Source organism: Montipora capricornis, chromosome 10 (genome assembly GCF_036669925.1).
Source record: "Montipora capricornis isolate CH-2021 chromosome 10, ASM3666992v2, whole genome shotgun sequence".
Taxonomy (NCBI): Eukaryota; Metazoa; Cnidaria; class Anthozoa; order Scleractinia; family Acroporidae; genus Montipora; species Montipora capricornis.
Genome location: NC_090892.1, coordinates 42578764 through 42586944, shown reverse-complemented (window position 1 = coordinate 42586944; position 8181 = coordinate 42578764). Strand labels below are relative to the sequence as shown.

At 38.4% G+C, this 8181-nt stretch overlaps 2 pseudogenes; both read left to right on the top strand.

Annotated features, from left to right (window-relative positions):
• The first annotated feature begins 350 nt into the window (after positions 1 to 350).
• On the top strand, positions 351 to 1578 carry LOC138020856 (bifunctional 3'-5' exonuclease/ATP-dependent helicase WRN-like; annotated as a pseudogene).
• A 302-nt stretch (positions 1579 to 1880) lies between these two features.
• On the top strand, positions 1881 to 3843 carry LOC138020855 (uncharacterized; annotated as a pseudogene).
• Positions 3844 to 8181: the final 4338 nt, after the last annotated feature.

The following is an 8181-nucleotide window of genomic DNA, read 5'->3' as shown; positions in this document are numbered from 1 at the left end:
TGCATCCTAAAACGCTGGTCCTATAACATTGTTTCTTTCCCAACCCTTCAACTTTCCATCCAAAGCGACTGTCGAATGCACTTCACTAATCCAAGATTGATACTAGTTATGGCAGAACCCCTTGTTATTTGTGACTACTGTCGTTAGTAGTTGGCATTATTCTTTGAAGAACCAGTCAGAATACAAAGTAGTAGTGACTTAATTTAATACTATGCAAATAAGTCAGAGTGGCAGGATAATCTGCAGTAATAGTTTTTTTTTTCTTACTTTGCTGTTGAAAATGCCTTTATATCTACACAACATATATGTATCCTTACTCTGCTATCTTTTCATGTACATGGAGCATTAGTATGTACTACTGTAATAATTACCTTTGCACTCATTGCGTGACACTTAGGGGGCTGAGTATCACACCATTCACAGCAGCATCTAGCAAATTCGGGGATGTCAGAGGATTCACAAAAAAGCCAATCTTGTGCCTCACGGCTACTGCAGGTAAAAGCATAAGAACCAAAACAATGAAGAATCTGCACATGAAGAATGCCAAGATCATCCACTAAGTCCAAACAAGACAAATATTAGGCTCAGTGTAATGAAACTGGATAGAAGTGAAGAACTTGATGATACCTTTGCATTGCCTATCGTGGAGTTGAACACCAAGGGAAATGAAAAAAACGATAATTTACTGCAGATCAATCAATGTGCGTGGAGACATTTTTGAAGTCCTGTGAGAAAGCTTAGCAGACAGTCAACTGTATGCCATGTTTCATAGCAATACACCTCTATCAATCCAGGAAACAGTGTTGAGCCAGTTTGTAAAGTGACAGCAAAATTCGACTCATTGTTGCCACATGTGCATTGGGCATAGGTGTTGATATTCCTGATGTTGAACGTATAATTCACTATGGCATACCCTCTGAGGTAGAAAGCTATGTGCAAGAGATTGAATTGGGAGAGGGGGTAGGGATGGTAGAGCATGTGATGCTTTGATGTATCACAAGCCCTGCCACCTTGTCACTGTGACAAAGAATTGCGAGAATATGTGACAACCACCCAGAGTCGACGTAAGGTCCATTTGAAACATTTCAAGGAAAGAGAAACAACTGTGTGCCCTACGCACAAGTGCTGCGATGTGTGCACTCTGCTTTGGATGTAGATGTGAAATGCATCCCGAGCCAATGCAGAATGTGGATACCAGCTTGTCTGAGAAATCCTTAAATCGAGTAGTGGACCAGGAAGAACGTAAATTGTTCATTGAACTTCTGACAGACATGGATACGAGTGGTACCTATGAGACTCTAGGCTCAGATCTTATCCTGGAAATAGCTGTTAAGCTGGAATACATATTTTTTTGCAGATTATTTGATTGAGAATTTCCCCATCTTTAATGTACACTTGGTTAATGATATCATTCTTGCTGTTAAAGATATTTTTAATGACATGTCTCAAGCAAATGCGTGTCTGGTGAGTAATTTAGGAACGTATTTTGATGATCCTCTCCTACTTGATGCAGACTCGTACCCAGTCGTTATTTATGTGCTTTTTGGGGAAAGAGGATTGGATAGTAGGTTGGATTAAGGCGCGCAACGTGTCATGGGAAGGGTCGAAGGGAAAATAGCGACTGGCAGATTTCGTTCCAACATGGCTGCTGTTTTTGATCGCAAAGTGCATCCAGCCATATTAGAGGGAAAATTGCCTTGACCGCATAGCAGTTGTAGCAAGAAACCTATATTTTATCAAAAGAGCGGGATTTTTCACCATTATAAGACCATACATGGGTCTAATGTTCCATCTTCATTTTTGAAAGAAGCACTTATGCTCGAAAGCTTCATGGAGATGAAACTAAAGCATATTTGGAGAACATTTATCAACACCATGCCATGGAGGTAAGATTACAAAATAATTAATTTGGCATCAGATTGTTATGAATTAGTCGAGTCTATTTTCACAGATCTTGATTTATTACAGCACAGTGATGATCCAACCTTTAGCTTCTTGACTGCAACCTACCAGCCTCTAAATCTAGAGTTGAAAGTCTGTGTGACAACACCGACGGAAGCTGCCAATCTGCTGGGGTTTTGCCTGCTATGTTACGGTGTTTTGCAACCTTTTACCTCTGGGCGCCAGTCAGGGAAAGAGATTTCGGTGTCGAGCAGTGAATATTTCTATGATTTATTGGTGTGGGAGCAAAATGTCACCAAACACCGATGCAAGGACACCGGCATTGGACAAGAGATGAAATCTGTTATAGTATCAGCTATCCATTCAAAGCGGGTAAAACAATGCAGTATACCTTCTTTGTTACTTATTATTATATTTGCTTGCAGTAGTAAACTAACTGTGTTGTATGTAAATAACACCTCTTTATTAATCAAACTGGGGGGAAGGGATTCTGTAAAAACTTTATGTAGACTGCAGATGATACATGTATGTGTCTTATCCAAATGACAAGGGGAAACAAGCAAGATAAATTTTTAACCTGTAAATTAAAGTACAAATACGAGCACTAAAGCAGACGATATATCTTCCAGTTAACAGTTCATAAATCTTCTAGTACTCCACTATAGAACAAGCATTTTTTACACAGGTTGTGCTGACCTCTTCTCATCATTATCCATGGCTTTATAGATGCTTGCTTGACTTTCTTCCCCACTGTAACTGTTTTCTTTTTCTTATGAAAAGTGCTTTTTTCTAATACATGATCCCACCCAAACATTGACACCTATTCTTTAATATTACAGAACTATGTTGCAACAATCGGGACTACCCTCTTCAGCCTCAAGTGGAAGGAGGAACAAGTTCATGTACATCCTCTGAAGATGAGACTGATCCACTTTGTAGAACTTTGCACAGGTTGTTTGGTCATTCTAATTTCCGTGAAAATCAAAGAGAAATAATCGAGGATATAATGCACAATCTGGGAAGTCACTGACATATTCTCTACCTGCTGCAATGGAGCCTGGTGTATCAATTTTAATCTGCCCCATTGTTGCATTAGTGGCAGACCAGGTGACTATTTTACGTGCATCTGGTATAAACACCTGCTATGTAACTCATCAGCTGTGCGATGCGGAAAAACAAGTCATTTACCGTCATTTGTGCAGTCCTGACCAGGCTACGAGATTATTTACACAACACCAGAGACTGTGTTATCTCCTGAAATGACAAGAACTCTTGTTAAATTGCAAGGGCAAGGGAAATTACAGCGTTTCATTATTGATGAGGCCCATTGCATAGACTTGTGGGGAAATGATTTTCGTGAAAGCTATACCCAGCTGGGCACCCTCAAGGAATTTTGGAGTACCTGTTATTGCTCTCAAAGGCTCTGCTACGCAAACAACAAAAGATGTTATTCTTGATACTCTGAAAATTCCAAATGCCAAAGTTGTTTCAAATTCCTTGAATAGACCAAAAATCTGCTACACTGTTGAGCCAAAGGGACAAAAGGTCATTGATGACATTGTTCAATTAATCAACAGCAAATTCCAAGGACTGAGTAGCATTGTGTACTGCTCTGAAGTTCGTTACACAAAGAATGTGGCATATAATTTGAATGTAAGTGGAATATCAGCTGGTCATTATTATGCCAACTTAGACCCGTTTGAGAAACAAAGTGTTGAAACAGGATGGATGGAGGGCCGCATCAAAGTCATATGTGCTACCATGGCCTTTGGCATGGGCATAGACAAAAAGGATTGCAGATTTGTCATTCATCACACTATGTCCCAAAACGTAGAGGGGTTTTCCCAGGAGTCAGGGAGAGCAGGACTGGACGGGCAGCCAGCTCATTCCATTCTTTTTTATCGTTTTGAGGAGAGAACAGGTTTATCGTTATCGTTTTGAGGACAGAAGTTTTTGGCACACATTTTGTGTTTGGAGGATTTGCAAAAAAGGGAACATAAACTACATCAGTTGAATTCAATGGTCAAATACTGCCTGGCTATGGATTGCAGGAGGAAAGTGATTCTGCAGTATTTTGGGGAAGAATTTGACCTTGACTTATGTCAGAACCATTGTGACAGTTGCCTGTGCGTTAGTACCACAGAAAAAAGGAATGCTTCTGATGATGCAATTCCTATTGTGAAATGCTTGCAGTCAATCATGGTGTTCTGTCCACGTGTCACATGCCGGATTTTACAACTGACCTTCTGGGGATCGAAACGTCAAGAGGTTGTTAAAAAAGGACTGGACAATATTTCAGAATTTGGCATTGGTAAGAGAACCTTTACAGAAAAACAGGCAGCTCTATTCATTCATGAACTAATCACATTAGATATATTGCAGGAGAACATTAGAGATTTGAATGAAAGGAGCTCTTTACCCTATATTACTCTTGGCAGTAAGGCTGTGGATCTTCTTTCAGGAAAATTACATGTAACAAGGCAAATTCGTTGAATGCTTACAGGAGCACACATATTTTAGAAACTTGTTTCTCGGTATAATAATAACAATACTAAATGATGTGTTGATAATCGAGATAAACATTGTAATAATTAAGAACTCCTACAATATTGACTTTGAAAAGACAGTATGAAGAATTGATACTCACAGTGTATCCCAGTGAAGAGACAGTCCCATGGAATGCAGCATTAGCACAAATTGTTTTCCAGCTCCAAATGAGATGGCAAGTAAACCAAACAACAGAGCAAAATCATTGTGGTTCCGTGAACTCCTTATGCATGATAGGAAATTCAACACATGGGTGGCTTTCGTCATCTTCTTCTCGTTTGTTAAAACAGTATTTCTCTCAACATCATTTGTTACAAGAGCAAATAAAATGCAGGTCAGCAAGGGGCACTTTTCCTTGACTCTTAAAGGCAGAGTGTCAATGGCATTGGATGGGATGCAAAATTTCCTTTCACCATATTTATCACGAATTCAAAAATCACATTCTTTTTCAAAAACTTGCATTTCAGCTCGTAGTACTGCAGTTTGTGTCAATGTTAAACCTGAAGTGTTCTCTCTCTGTAGATTCCTCAACTCCTGTTCATATAGCTGTACCAAAGTAACTATGTGATGCTTGTTTGTTTTTGACAAGTCAGCATACTGATCTAGTAACCCAGATAACATGGGATCTTTGGCAGCCCCCTTCTCTAGTTCCAACCACACCACAGATAGCGATGCCAAATTTGCTCCTAGTTGTCTTTTTATGTTTGATATTGGGCCTATACAAAACATAAAAAGGAAATATTTTAAAATGTTAGGAAGATATGTTTGTTTCTCCCTGCTCCACTGCCTTTAAGATGCAAGAACCCCCAAACCCAATAAATAGTTTCTCTCACATACCATAAATTCCCTATAAGCCCCCTCTTAACTGGTTGAAAGAGATAAGCCCTCTGGGGTAGGGTTTGGGAGAGGATTTACGGTAAACAATTTCAAAAATACCTTGTTTATCCAATGTAGCCTGTTGGTCTGGTGGGAGACTTAGAATCTGGACATCAGCTCGTTTACTGAAGTTCTTTAAAAGGTCCTACAAGTATGCACGTAGATGAAAGATAAAGTAAAAAGGTAAAGTAAAGTAGATAAAAGTAAGTGTTCGTGTCTACAAATGCCAATACCCAAGAATAAAGAAAATAAAGGAACAGAAGAATGGATTCAACACTGCATGGCATTAAATGACCTCTAAAGCCATCCATCATAACCATATGAACCACAATATGTAAAATTATTTGTGACGCCTATAATTTATAAAATAACCCAACAAACATGCTTTCAAGACAGCTCACTTCCAACTATCACATAAGGCAACATATTAGTAATATGACGACACAGCACAAGCCAATGATGTAATTAATTTCAAATAAATCAATTATTGTAACAGTCATAAACTAAACAGCTTATATGAATGCAACTCTACAAGCTGTGCTCTTAGAATATAGGGTTTTTTATATACGACTGAGCAAGGGCTCTTAAAACCTATTAAAACAGTATATACACCTGCAGACAAGAGCTATTAGAAATATGGACAAAATCATAATAAATTTACCTCTCGCCTGGTGGCTTCCTGTTGTTTTCAGATACCTTAACTGTGCTAAAATGCCATGTATGGCATTAGTGATGATGGCTTTTTTGGACCTTTCTGGAAGTTGGCAGAAGTCTGAAAGACAGGGTGCATTCAGATTTCTTGCCTGGAGACTTGACTCAATGCAGCTTAATACCCTTGCTTGTGTACAGGTTATGCCCGCTTTTTCCTCAAAATGACTGGAAATAATCTCCCCTATAATGGCACACCGCTCTCTAACATCACTAGACGCCTGAAGATGTGCCCGTATGACCACATACATTGAATACATTTGTTAGATCTATAGATAGACAAATAGATAAATAAACGAAGGAACGAATAAAAAAGTATATATTAAATATGTAACTGCTCATGCCAATATTAGTTTAACTTAATTTTAACCTGTGAAAAGCTCAATTTGGAAAACAATGTAAGCTGTTTACATTCACAAATAAATTGTAATACTTTTTTTCATGTGTGAGTACACTATAGGTCGGTCCAGTTCATTTAAATAAAAGAAAAAGAAGTTTTACTAACTTTTTGGGACATCTTTAACATTCTGGTCTCTCTTCTCAAAATCCAGCTCCTTTCTGCAATGGCTTGAATTACGTTTTTTACTCGCCTCTGGAGCAGCTTCAGAAGTAGGCGTCAAATCGTGTTTCCCTCGAGTTGAAAACTTGAATTTAGAACTCTCTTTATCCGTAGGGCTGGGAGCCGTATGGGTTTCCCGATCCGTTTCCTTTTCGTGGTCATCTGAGAAGGAAAACATTTGATAGGTAACCCTCTTAACAATGATGATAGCAAGATTAATTATTTAAGTATGCATTGAAATACACAAGCTTAAGTTAATCTTAAATATGACAAGACTGCTGTGCTTTGTGACACTCCATCAATAATAGAGGTGGAGCGTATGCAATATCTAAGATATCTGTAAGAATGGCAAAGTGTAACTGTTATACTAACCTTCGATCCACAATTCAGTGAAAGAACTGTCTAAATCACCCAAATTGTCTTCCCACAAATGTTCCCACTAAGAAGCCATTTGTGGTAACACAGTTTACCACGACATAACAAGCCAAGAAAAAATGAGAAAAGATCTTTGGCCGAACACTTTAGTAGGTTAAATACTAAGCTACATTTCGAACTGAATTTTAACCACAACACAGATGTAAAATAACGCCATATTCTGTTTCTCTGCTCTGCAAGGCTCTATGCACGATTGCACGGTTCTGTCGATCGAAATCTGCCAGTCGCTATTTTTCTTCGGCTTCTTCCCATAACTCCCCGCATGCTCCACTTTATCCAGACCACTTTCGGTTTGAAACCCGTAAATAGCGACTGGGTATGAGTCTGTACTTGATGCAGACTATTTAAGTGATATCAGCGAAAGCAGTTTTTATGGAGACAGCAGTCTTTAGTAGACTTACAGAAATAAAGGCTCAAGTTGCAATGTGAAAGGAACCTACTTGTTGGCTGCCCAATATCTGAACTATACTCACTCAAGGAAGAGAACATTGAAGAATAACCTTTCGAAATGAATTAGTATAAATTTCATAAAGTAGAACCAACTTTTTTTAACTCCAAATGAAGGTGCACAAATTCTCTGTTGCAGTTCACGATAAAATTTCAGTTAAAGATAGCTTGGCTCTGCTGTAAGTGAACATTTTGTGTACTCATAATTATGAGGTCCAGTGAAAATTCCATTGAACTGTCTCTGCTGTGAACACTTAGGCTCTGAGGCAATATAGACCAGAATGTGAAAGCTTACTTTGGCTACTCAACAAAAGTTTGTTATTCCAATAATTATAGAAAGCTACTGACAAATGCCAACAAAGAAGTAACCTATTGTCAATTATTAAAGAAAATATATCACAGCAATCATGGGAACCACTAGAAAAGCAAGACAAAGGACTAAAACTTATAATAAGCAAGATTTTGTCTGCGCCACTTACTTCGGTACCCACAAATTCAACGATGTAGCTGCTTGACATTAACTCCATTGTACAGATAATTTTTTATCTATGGAAAGCAAGTAAAAACAACTGCTTTCCTGTGAATTTGTTCTAGTACAGTAGTAGTCCTGTGTTACGAGTTCGTGTGTTTTGAGGAAAGGTAGTTTGCAAACTAATCTGAACGCAGGGTTGTCGGAACAACAACAAGATTTATTCCAAAATGAACGT